At 43.8% G+C, this 12,791-nt stretch overlaps 1 protein-coding gene across 1 annotated transcript in view; it reads right to left on the bottom strand.

Moving 5' to 3' along the window:
* man1a1 (mannosidase, alpha, class 1A, member 1) overlaps positions 1-12,791 on the bottom strand; it is a gene marked incomplete at its 3' end in the record, with an annotated part of 483,045 nt that overhangs the window by 233,849 nt on the left and 236,405 nt on the right.

Here is a 12,791-nt window from a genome sequence, read left to right on the forward strand (position 1 = left end):
GAAGCACTAAGATGAATGGTATCCAGTTCTAAACAAGGCCTTATCTATTAGCCTGCCAATCAGCTGGGTCCCATGCTACTGAACCACTTAAAACCATGCCTCAAACACAGCTGTACACTTGAGACGAGGAGGACACTGAGCCAAAACATGACACTCCATTATAGAGAGGACGCTTGACGCCCTATGCTCACGTCTAAAAGGAAAGGCCTTGGCATTTTACAATTTCTAATGCAGCTAACAGCAGTTTAATGAGCTAGCTTGTGGATACAGCTAACAGCCAGTTTGTCGATGCCACTAACGACCGGTGCCCCGTCGATGCAGAGGGGGCTGTAGTCTCTGCCCCCGACCTCCTAAAATCCACAATTATCTCTTTCATTTTGCCGACGTTCAGGGAGACGCTGTTCTCCCGACACCATCGCGCCAGGTCCTCTACCTGTTCCAGGTAGGTCCTCTCGTCGTTTGCAGAGATCAGGCCCACCACGATTGTGTCGTCAGCAAACTTGATAATTGTGTTGTTGTTCCGCAGTCGAATGAGCTAGTTGGTTGATGCCACTAGCAGCAGTCTAATGAGCTAGTTTGTGGATGTCACTAACAGCAGTCTAATGAGCTAGTTTGTGGATGCCACCAGCAGCAGTCTAATGAGCTAGTTTGTGGATGCCACTAACAGCAGTCTAATGAGCTAGTTTGTGGATGCCACTAACAGCGGTCTAATGAGCTAGTTTGAGGATGCCACTAACAGCAGTCTAATGAGCTAGTTTGTGGATGCCACTAACAGCAGTCTAATGAGCTAGTTTGTGGATGCCACTAACAGCAGTCTAATGAGCTAGTTTGAGGATGCCACTAACAGCAGTCTAATGAGCTAGTTTGAGGATGCCACTAACAGCAGTCTAATGAGCTAGTTTGTGGATGCCACTAACAGCAGTCTAATGAGCTAGTTTGTGGATGCCACTAACAGCAGTCTAATGAGCTAGTTTGTGGATGCCACTAACAGCAGTCTAATGAGCTAGTTTGAGGATGCCACTAACAGCAGTCTAATGAGCTAGTTTGAGGATGCCACTAACAGCAGTCTAATGAGCTAGTTTGAGGATGCCGCTAACAGCAGTCTAATGAGCTAGTTTGTGGATGCCGCTAACAGCAGTCTAATGAGCTAGTTCATACACCATGATTCCAATTATTCAAAACCGCAATTTGGCAAAATTGTCAGTGGTCACTCCGGTCAGACACGTTTTTTTTTAATATTGAGCTACTATAGTACTACTAGAAGACAGTGAAGTAGAGAGTGGTGGCAGAGGCTGAAAAGGTAGGGAGGTAATCTGAAGGTTCCCGGTTTGATTCCGGCTCCTCCCGACCTCATGTCGAAGTGTCCTTGAGCAAGACACTTAACCCCCAACTGCTCTCAATGAGCTGGTTGGCACCATGCATGGCATCGGTGTGCATGTGAGTGAATTAATGCGTGAATGTGAGGCATAAGTTGTGAAGCGCTTTGAGTAGTCAGACAGACATATAAATGCAATGCAAACTAGTGTGTCTGTTTTCTTTTATCCACTTTTTCTCCTTCTTTTTCTGTTTTTTCTCCCATCCCAATTTAGTCGTGCCAATTCCCGCCTCCCCTGTCTTGATCGTTGCTCACATGTGCCCCCCACTGGTCGGTCGTAGGGAGGGTAGATAGATACTATCGCATGTCCCCTCCGATACATGCAGAGTCAGCCCGCCACTTCTTTTCACCTGCCAGCGCGTTGGCGAGGTGTAACGTGTGGGAGGCTCACACTACCCTCGACATCTCCTGTCCTTGCTGTGCAGGCGCCCTGACCGACCTGTAGGAGTCTCTGTTTACAACGACCAGATTACCACCCATCGACTCCCCTCCCGCTGACTCTGCCAATTGAGTCAGTATGACGGCCGGCCCAAGCCGGAGGCAACGCTGACAGCCGGTTTTCGATACCGGTGTCTCACGCGTTGGTAATGAGCGCTTAGACCGCTGCGCCACCCAGCCGCTGTTTTGGTGTCTGTTTTGAAGTTTACCGAAGGTGTCTATATTACCAAGGTGTCTATATTACCAATGTTTATATTACACTAATGTAAAGGTAAACTACTGCTGGGGCTGATCTGGGAACAGTGGTAGTGGAACTTCCTCATTAACCTCTTATCCACCGGGGTACCGCCGGGGGGCCGTCACGCACGTTGCACACGTCGCGCACATCGCAGCACATTTGCCCTCGTCTGTCGGCTTCACTCTGTTATTGCCAATCAACCTACACATCGCTTGAAAGCTAAAATGGCCACCATTTGATTGACACCCTACTCTACCTATTACGTGCTTCCAATCTCTGGTTATAAAACCAAACAGCCAATGAGCATCAGTTTCGGAAAAGTGGCCATGTCCGGTTTCGCCTCCCGCTGAACGGACCAGTCACCTCTGACGGTGAAAATGATTAACAGTTTTTGTAGCCAATGAAATTCTGGAGCTGATGGTATCTTACACAAGGGATGTTTACTGCAATAAAGGGAGAGTATAACAAGAAGAAAGGAGAATTATTGTTATCAACTTTGGACCTGTACCAGATAAGACTTAAGGCTATGGACTAATTTGGGCTAGATCCACAATGAATGGATTGCACGGTGCTAATTGCACCCTTACTTACAATTCATTATGAATTGAAAATGGGGGACCCTGATGAAAACAAGACAAAAGTCTTTCTCTGGTCTGCATCCCCTTAACAATTGTGTGTAGTATTGAGCCGTACTGTATTGTACCCATTCTGCAATCTATTAATACAATTGAATTGAATGAAAATTAAGCAGAAGCCACAATTATTATGTGTACCAGCAATTATTCTGAAGATAGGCCTGTGAACTCTGTAGCACACCGTTACAGTAGGCCATATTAATTTACACATGTATGAATCTATTCACATTAAGCACATTAAGCAGAAGCCGTAATTGTTATGTGCTATTATGGGTAGAGGTAGAGTAGTCTATTATGCATAGTTAAGATAATGGCTCAGTTCTTTTGAGGCCATCTGGCTCTCAAATAGCAATTGTGTTAGTGTCATGGTTCATAAGACATATATTGAAAAGTATCCGCCCGATTTGTAGAAGTGATGGCTTTGAAGCTTGCTTAATAAGACCCTATAGTATTGTATGTGCCTGGTCACATATAGCATTCTAGAATCATTCATTATATTGACTGAGGAAACATTACAATGGTAACATTTTTATTCCAGTACCTCTGCTAGCTGTGATAAAGAATGTAAAGGTGCTATAGATAACTTTTGTATGTAGACTAATCTTTTAACTCATTGGGCGCCATCCTCTTTCCCCATCTGTACTCAATGGCGCCAGCGTTATTTTAGCGATGTTTGCAGACCCATCGTGTATTCTGTATTATAGCTATGGAGACAATAGTATGGCTCATTTGACAGGCATTGTTCATAGTCCATCACTGACTAATCAGTTAATTTCTACATACTGTAGTTTGTGCGCTATTACATCGCCCCTTTCCAAAATAATCCAGTATTTTTTCATAGATCGCGAGATATGACGCGTTATATGCAATATGCCCAAATCGTTCTGGTTGATCGCCTGAAACCCCAAATACTTCCAAATGAAAAGGTATATACCATGTACATATGTAATTTATAAATCCCAGTCGATCCCATGGCGATCGCAATTACTCTGATGCGCCAAATCGGCCACCGATTGCTATGTTGTGATCCACTCCTAGGTGGAAACAGCCAGTGGTAAACTCAGTACTGGGGACAAGTGATATCCCCAGTTCAAAAGGTAGGCGATACTGCCACATGGTGAGATTCGATCGTCATTGCAATTCCAACGTAGGCAGATGAGCCAGGGAGACCTAGGGAGCTCCGGCTGAGTGTATAGAACGGGGATCAAAGGAAAAATATCAAAGGATCAAAACCCGAGTATACTCTGGTTTTGGCGCTCAACGCATGGTGGCAAAACCCGACTATATTCAGGTATGGCGCCCAATGAGTTAAACAAGAAATAACAATAATAATAACAATAATAATACATCTACAGAGCTTTTAGATAGGTGCAGATTAAAAGTATTGAAAATTATGTATTTGTGAATTTATCATTTAAAAAGTATTGCGGGCCCAAAATGTATGTTGTTGTCTATATGTCGCAGGCATGTACGTATCCCCTCTTTCCCAGTTCCCCACGTGGAATGCACCTGATTGGATAAACATGTTGCTAGTTGAGACACGCTGACACGCTGGTGCTCTAGTGGGACATCTAGTGGCTCGATGTTATCTATAGCACCAAAAGAGAAATGTGAAATGACATTTAATTTGACAGAGACAACTATATTCACCCGGGCGACACGGCTGTCTCATCTGCGTGTTCGGTTTCAGAATAAACAACAAATACGGAGAGTTGTTAACACAATAGCTGCCACGCAATGTCAGCATCCTATAGTAGCTACCACCAGCGCTGTAAACGGTGGGAGTCGCTCACCTTGTTTGCAGGGCTATAACTATTTGGCCGACGCCATAAGCTCCAAAAGCATATTGATTCTTGCGTCTCGAAGGCGATGCAATGCACTTGAGTCTGTATCTGGATCCACGTTACAAGAAAATTGCGCCTCCGGACGACATTCCCCGACGCACAGAGCCAAGCTTCCTGCAGAAAGTAAGTGCAACATCGGCCGAATACCACCAGGCGGCGATATCGGGCCGTTGCAATCTCAGACAGAGTGCCAGATTTTCCCAGAGCCTTGCTGGATGAATGATGAATGGAAATAGCGAATAAAAGAAATAGCGATCATAAAAACTAGTTTACTCGTTGTTGGCGTTATTCGATTGGCGGGCTATTAACGAGTATACTCATCATTGGCGCAGAAGCGGTTAAGATAGCTCAGAAAATCTGTGGCTGTGAGCTCCCCTGTATATACAGGACATTTACAACAACCGGTGCATCAGCAAGGCCCGGAGGATCATAAAGGACCCCAGCCATCCCAACAACAGCTTGTTTCAACTGCTGCCTTCCGGGAGGCGCAGCCTCAGAGCCAGGTCCTGTGTTTTTATGTATTTAGAATTTTTATGTATTTAGTATTTTAAGTATTTTTAAGTACTGTACGTATATTTTATTCTACTGTTGCACTTTTTATATCACCACTCTCAGCACTGTCACTTTATCTTAAATCACTATTATGCTGGTTTTTATTGTGTTTTTTTCATATTCTATTGTGTATTTTATTGACATGCTGCAGGTCGAGGGGGCGAGACCCAACACTTTTGCTATTTTGTGTGAATATGACAAGATGCAAAAATAAAACTGAATCAGAATCTGAATCTGAAACAGATGGGGGAAAATATGGGGACATGTACTGCTATTCCTAGCACTATTTGGGCAACTTTACACAATTCCTGTTAGTCTATTGAAGACATCTGTAAGTTTTTTTTTCCAAAAAATGCATTGTTTTATATTTCTAATCAAGTACTCAAAACCATCATTTTTCAGCTTCAAGACTTCAGGCTGTTATGACCTGGCTCCGCCCATAAGCACTTTGAGTGACAGTCAGTCCACACAGTCTGCGACTGGTAGACAGAGAGAGATAGAGAGAGAGAGAGAGAGAGAGAAATGCCTACTGTTTGCAGATGACCTGGTGCTGCTGTCCCCAACAAAAGAAGGGCTACAACAGCACCTTGACCTTCTGCACAAATTCTCCCAGACATGGGCACTGACAGTAAACCTAAACAAAACTAAAATTATGATATTCCAAAAAAGGCACAGCCTACAACAACAAAAACACAAATTCCTCCTAGACACAATTTCCCTAGAACACACAAAAAACTACACATATCTCGGCCTAAACATCAGTGCTACAGGGAACTTCAATCAAGCTGTGAACGACCTGAGAGACAAAGCAAGAAGGGCTTTTTATGCCATAAAAAGGAACATCAAGTTAGACATTCCAATCAAAATCTGGCTCAAAATATTAGACTCTGTCATAGAACCGATTTCCCTATATGGTTGTAAAGTCTGGGGCCCACTTGCAAACCAAGACTTCACCAAATGGGACAAACATCCAATTGAGACTCTGCACGCAGAATTTTGCAAATCCATTCTCCGCACCCAACGGAAAACGCCAAATAATGCATGCAGAGCAGAACTAGGAAGATACCCACTAATAATCAAAATTCAAAAAAGAGCATTCCAATTCCACAATCACCTAAAAGAAAGCGACCCAGACACACTCCACAACATAGCCCTCACCCACAGAGAGACCCTCAATAGATGCCCACTCAGCCAGATGGTTCTGGGACTCTGCTCACAAACACAAGCAGAGCCACCAGACAGAAACCACACTGGACTAAATCAAATTATAAGAAAACAAAAAGAAAACTATCTGACACATTGGAAAGAAACAACCCAAAACCAGAGCAAATTGAAATGCTATTTGGCCCTAAACAGAGAGTACACAGTGGCAGAATACCTGAGCACTGTGACTGACCCAAAACTAAGAAGATCCTTGACTAGGTACAGACTCAGCGAGCACAGCCTAGCCATCGAGAAAGGCCGCCATAGGCAGACCTGGCTCCCAAGCGAAGACAGACTATGCACCCACTGCACACAAGATGAGGTGGAAACCGAGCTCCACTTCCTAACAACCTGCCCCCTATACCAAGACATCAGAGACATATACTTCCCACAAATTTTCAAACACCCAAAGAGACTTTGAAAACATGGACAATAACTCAAAACTCCCATACCTACTGGGATAAATACAAGAATGTGCAAACACAGCAGCAAGATTTGTGAGCTGCTGTGACAAGAAAAGGACATCCAGCGGAATGCAACCACCATAAAGACTGTAAAAGAAATTCCGTCTGTAATGTACTGATTTCCAATGTACTGATTTCTTTTGTTTTCTCTGTTTGATTGTTTTGTTTTGTTTGGCTTTGGCAATGTAAACGTATGTTTCCCATGTCAATAAAGCCCATTTGAATTGAATTGAAATTGAATTGAATTGAGAGAGGGGGGGTGCGAGAGAGAGAGAAAAAAAAGACAGGCAGTCTCTTCCTTTCGTTTTTTCTCTCCCTGCGGCAGCTTGTGGGAGCTTGGGGGCCTCCCTTCCTCCCCTCTCCCGTGTGGCGCGGCAGGTCCCCCCCCCCCCAAGTGCTCCCTCCCTCTCTCTCTCTGTCTCCCTCTCTCTCTCTCTCTGTCTCTCCCTCTCTATCTCTCTCTCTCTCTCCCTCCAGAGTATGCAGAGGTGTCGGGTTTCACTCTGCCTCGCAGTATGAGGAAGTGGTTTTCCACTCGCTGTCTAGTCTAGGTAGATTGTGGGCGGGCATTAGCTACAACCACAGAGCCAATCACATCACTGTCTTCTACCCAGAGCCTGAATGACGTGACTCAAGCCTTCAAATCAGGATGGACTAATTTACTGGAGCAGGAAATTATCTGAGCTGAATCAGAGCAATCCGCCAATATGGTATTTAGACACTAAAACACATTGATACTAACTCCTATTACTATAATACAATGCTAGAGACTTAAAAATGACATTTATAGTACATGTCCCCTTTAACAACGAGTTAATCAGCAATCATTTTACTGTGTATTTATGTATATTGACTTTACTTACTTTTTACTTACTTCTTAACACTTTCGCGGCCACTGGGATGAGTCTAATTAATCACAAGAGGACCGGGATATGTAAACAGACGTGGGGCTGTTTGTAGAGCTAAATCTATACTTTATAGTATTGCTATCTGTCCATTCTCATTGTGAATTGAGACCATAAACCGTCCCTTCAAAATGGCTTAAAGAAAAAAAAATTTCATCAATACGTTCTCATTTTATAGCGCCGTGAATATAAGCATTATACCGGATTTGGTCTAGTATATTTCCTGGAAGCCGAGATAATGGGCTAATAGCTAATAACGTTAAATCCAATGGCATTTCGGTTATAGATACGCTCCAGTTAAAACTCAAACTGCATATGATCGGCACGATCCTCACGCATGTATGCATGCAAGGGGGGGGGGACGTCGTTTCTGATTATTGATTACCAATAACCGCGTTAGCCTCATTAGCCTCATAGGCAGAACGCCTGGATGGCTATCAAAACAAGGCCCGATCGGGATGTACTTTACGTGAAAAAGATCTTACCGTGATCCGGTGGGATCCCCCCCGAGCATTTCCCCGTTATCAATCGCCATCTGGTAGATCGGTATGTCCATTGGCTGATGATAAATCCCCTTATTGCATGGTGAAATCTGCGATGCAAAACGTAATCCAAGCTACAGGCTGCAGATCCAGAATCGAGCTAACATAAAACTCCATTGAAAGTAAAAAAAGAAAATAGTCCACCGTTCGGCCACAGGGAACACTGCATTATCGCGATAGCGCCCCTAAGAGGATCTGGCCGGTATTGCACCTTCTCGAATTCATAGAGTAGGGTATATCTGCAGTGCCGCTCGGTGACCTTGAATAGGTTATTAAAATGGAATAAAAGCAATAACAACTTGCCACAGATTTATCCATGCTTCTGTCCACAACGGGTGGAATCGAAACACGGATATATACGTTGTTTGTTCGTCCCCATTGTGTTAATAACTTCCTTTACTTACTTTCTACTGTATGTAGCACACTCTCAGGGGCTCATACAGAAACAAGCATTTCATTATAAAGTATTCTGTATTTTGTTGTGACAAATAATAAACACACTTGAACTTGAAAACGTAATGAATGGGGTTTGTCTGTGTGACCTCGGGGACAGTCTCTCTCCCTCCCCCTCCCCGATCCAAAGACATCTCGTTTAGTATACCGGGCAGGTCGGGGGACCGGCATGAGAATGTTCCATCTGTGATTGACAGGTCTCACGAGCAATCACTCGCTGCCTGCGGGGAGATAAGCGTGAATGACTGAGAATGAGACTTTTATCCGTTATTAGATTGACACCCTACTCGACCTAAACGACGCGCCACAGAAACGACCCGCGCGTCATGCATCCTGACGAGACGTCCTTGCAAGATCGTCCGTGATCGAGTGAGCGGATGAGTGATGGCAATTTGCCATGCAGATATACCACGGTGGCAGTCCAGCGTGAATGACTGACTGACTCACTCCTCATTATTATTAAAACTAAATGACTTCCGTCCGAACTGTAGTATGAGCGGCGGGGTGGGGGTGGGGGGGTTGAAATGCAAAAGTGCCATATTAATTTTTCCCGCTGGCTGCCGTCCATCACCTCGTCAAGCGCTAACGAGCTACGACGATGATAGATGTCACAGTGGCATTAATGAGAAGGCCATTGTGGTTCAACAGTATAGACACTGAAATGTCATTTGCAGCTGATGAGGTGGAAGCTGTCATTTGATCTACCTCTAGAGACAGAGATAGAGGGATGGAGAGAGAGAGAGGGATAGAGAGTTGAAAAATAGAGATAGATAAAGACAGAGAGGGATTGAGAGAGAAAGAGAAGGATAAAAAGAGGGAGGAATAGGAAGAGGAATAGGAAGAGGGGCCGCTGTCAAGAGTAGATCGAGTAGATCGATAAAACACCCCTGTCAAGAGTAGATCGATAAAAACAATATTAATCTTATTTGTCATGCCCACTTTTGCCTTGCAGCAGATTAAAAATGTTTTTAAAGTTTAATTTGGTTGCTGAACTTCAATGTGAAAGATACTAGAGACTTCCCTGTATAGGCTATACATAGTGTATGTTCTTGAAGTTAATTGTATCACATGATAAAGACATAAAAATACATTTCATATCACATTGTACATTTTACTGGAAAACAAAATACTGTCAAATGGAGTGGATGGGATGGCTGCTTCATTAAGTATGCTCAATGAGTTAGGCTATTTCCTGAAAAATTATAAGCACATCTCTTCTCTGGTAAGCACTAGATTTAATCTTCTTTCTATGGGAAGCTCAAATTTCACAGATTTTTTGATGAAATCAACAAATCAAATAGTCAAATAAATATATTGTTTAGTTGACAGTGTGGGGCTCAGAAGGTTGAGCGGGTGTCTGGTAATCGGAAGGTTCCCGGTTAGATGCTGGCTCCTCCTGGCAGTGTATTGAAGTGTCCTTGACCAAGACACGTGACCCCTAACTGCTCCTGATGAGCAGGTAGGCACCTCGCATGGTTTCCTTCGCCGTCGGTATGTGAATGTGTGATTGAATGGGTGAATGTGAGGCATAAGTTGTAAAGCACTTTGGACAAAAGTGCTATATAAATGCAGTCCATTTTTACCATTACCCTGCTATATACTACAAGAGAAAATGATACTCCTCTGTGAGAACAGGCTTTCCTGTTTACAATGCCAGATTAATACAGCAGCCTAAAAGGTCAGTGCTTCAAATCCTTTATCTGGCAGGAGAAAAATGGGAGGGAGAAATTAACCAGAAGCACTCTTCTTACTCACTCCCACTGAAATGCCCTTGTGCAAGGCGGTTAGCCCCCAACTATTAGCCCCATAACAATATAACCATTAGTTTGACTGAACAGTATAGACGATTTGTTTGGAGTCACCGAACTAAATATAGTGATATAGTAACATTTTTGTATATTATATTTATTTAAAAACATGATTTAATCAATTTTTACAGCAATAGACGGTATAATGGTATTTCTTTTTTGTGGTAAGAATTACATTGTAATAATATGACATTATTTGTCATCATAATCCATTAATCCATACCTTTGCATGGATCCATGACGGTATTCCTTCATATTCAGTGCCTCCCGGACCTAACTGTGGGGCATGGAGAAATCGGACGTAGCTAAAGTCTGAGAGAGAGAGAGAGCTCAGAGCTAGATGCTGGGTGCAGTAAGTCAGTCTATTATCTGGAGCAGTAGCTCAGTGTCTCCGGGCCCCCAGGGACCTCAGCTTGGTCGGCTCAGACTCCCCGCCAGCCAGCTCTCTGTCGTCTCAATAAACGGAGACAGACCATGATAATCATTAATCAGTGACAAGACTATCAGCTCATGGGAGTCTCTACACACACACACACACACACACACACACACACACACACACACACTCGCTGAAGACTGTATCTCACACATGCACACACACACTAGCTGAAGACTGTATCTCACACACACACACACTCGCTGAAGACTGTAACACACACACGCGCACACACACACTAGCTGAAGACTGTATCTCACACACACACATACACACACACACACACACACACACACACTAACTGAAGACTGTATCACACACACACACTCGCTGAAGACTGTAACACACACACATACACACACACACACACTCGCTGAAGACTATCACACGCACATGCTGAAGACTGTACCACACACACGCACTCGCTGAAGACTATCACACACACACGCTGAAGACTATCACACACACACGCTGAAGACTATCACACAAACACACACACACACGCTGAAGACTGTATCACACACACACACACACTGAAGACTGTATCACACACACACACACACACACACTGGGGTTTTAACTGGGGAATGTGTGTCAGCGTCTGCACAGACGGGGCTGCGTCAATGACGGGGAGAGTGAAGGTCTTTGTAACTAATGTGAGATGGGAAAATCCAGACGTGCATAACCCACTGCATGCTACTGTACACAGAGAGGCCCTCGTCACCAAGGCTACGCCCTCAGACTTCACTGAAGTCTTGGACCAAGTGGTGAACGTTAAGTAGGGTTGGGTACCGTTCACATTTGAACCGATACCGGTACCTGTGAATCAATACCGGTACCCAACACTACCCTTTTTCTGTACTCAAGTCTAACAAAAAATGTAATCTACCTACCGCAGTTGTAAGAAATGTGTCCAAACTTCAAATGATTTATTATCATTATTATTTATTTAGAACAATTTGTTAATATATATATAATATATAATATTGCAGCGAGCGTTGTCTGCATCTAGCTTTGTAAAGTGTAACCACACTTGCGACCGTTTTCGGCTTGCCATCGCCCTGACTGCTTTGTTGTTGAATCAAGTCAAATCCTAGGTAAGCGTGTATTGTGCGCGTTGTGGTGCCGAGAGACGGGAGTCGGAGACGGTAGCTCGGTAGAGCGAACAGCTTTTATTCAATACACAAAATACAACAAGCTACTGCTCCGTTGCGTGCAGAACGACTGACTCGTGGTGGCAGGTAGTGCCACCTCATATAATGTCCGGGCGGAACTCTTGTTCCTAACAATAGTTCCGTGGGTGAATTATGTACAATTAACAATCACTACAGCGTGAACGTTGACGTGAACGTGCGGCACACTTCATAGGTTTTGTTTCGCGTAAACAAAACATTGACGTTATCGGACTTACATTTTTTTTAAATATATATATTGTTTTTTACGGTACCGAAATGTGGCACCGCTGGATCTCACGTGAATCGGTACTCGGTAGTACTGACGTGAAAAGTACCGGATTCGGTACCCATCCCTAAAGTTAAGTCGCGCCCGCTGAAGTCACGGCTGTTCAGCATCCTCTGCAATGAGATGGGGTGCGAGCATGACACAGAGGTCCGCTGGCTGTCGCGGGGGAAGGTCTTATCCTGTGTCTATGAACTCCGATATGAACTGATGGCTTTTGCCAGTGAGCATGACTTGCCTTGCACAGAACAAATGGATGATGAATCGTGGTGGATTAAGCTTATCTGGTAGATATTTTTTACACCACGCTGTACAGCGATATTGAGATCAATATTTCATTTTTTTAATATATTAAAAATATAATAATAATAATAATATAATTCATATATATACCTCTGGCGCTGCAGCTGGACCCTACGGCTCAATACCGCCGCCTGGTG

This window comes from Notolepis coatsorum (assembly GCF_963971535.1).
Source record: "Notolepis coatsorum genome assembly, chromosome: 5".
In the NCBI taxonomy this organism is placed as follows: Eukaryota; Metazoa; Chordata; class Actinopteri; order Aulopiformes; family Paralepididae; genus Notolepis; species Notolepis coatsorum.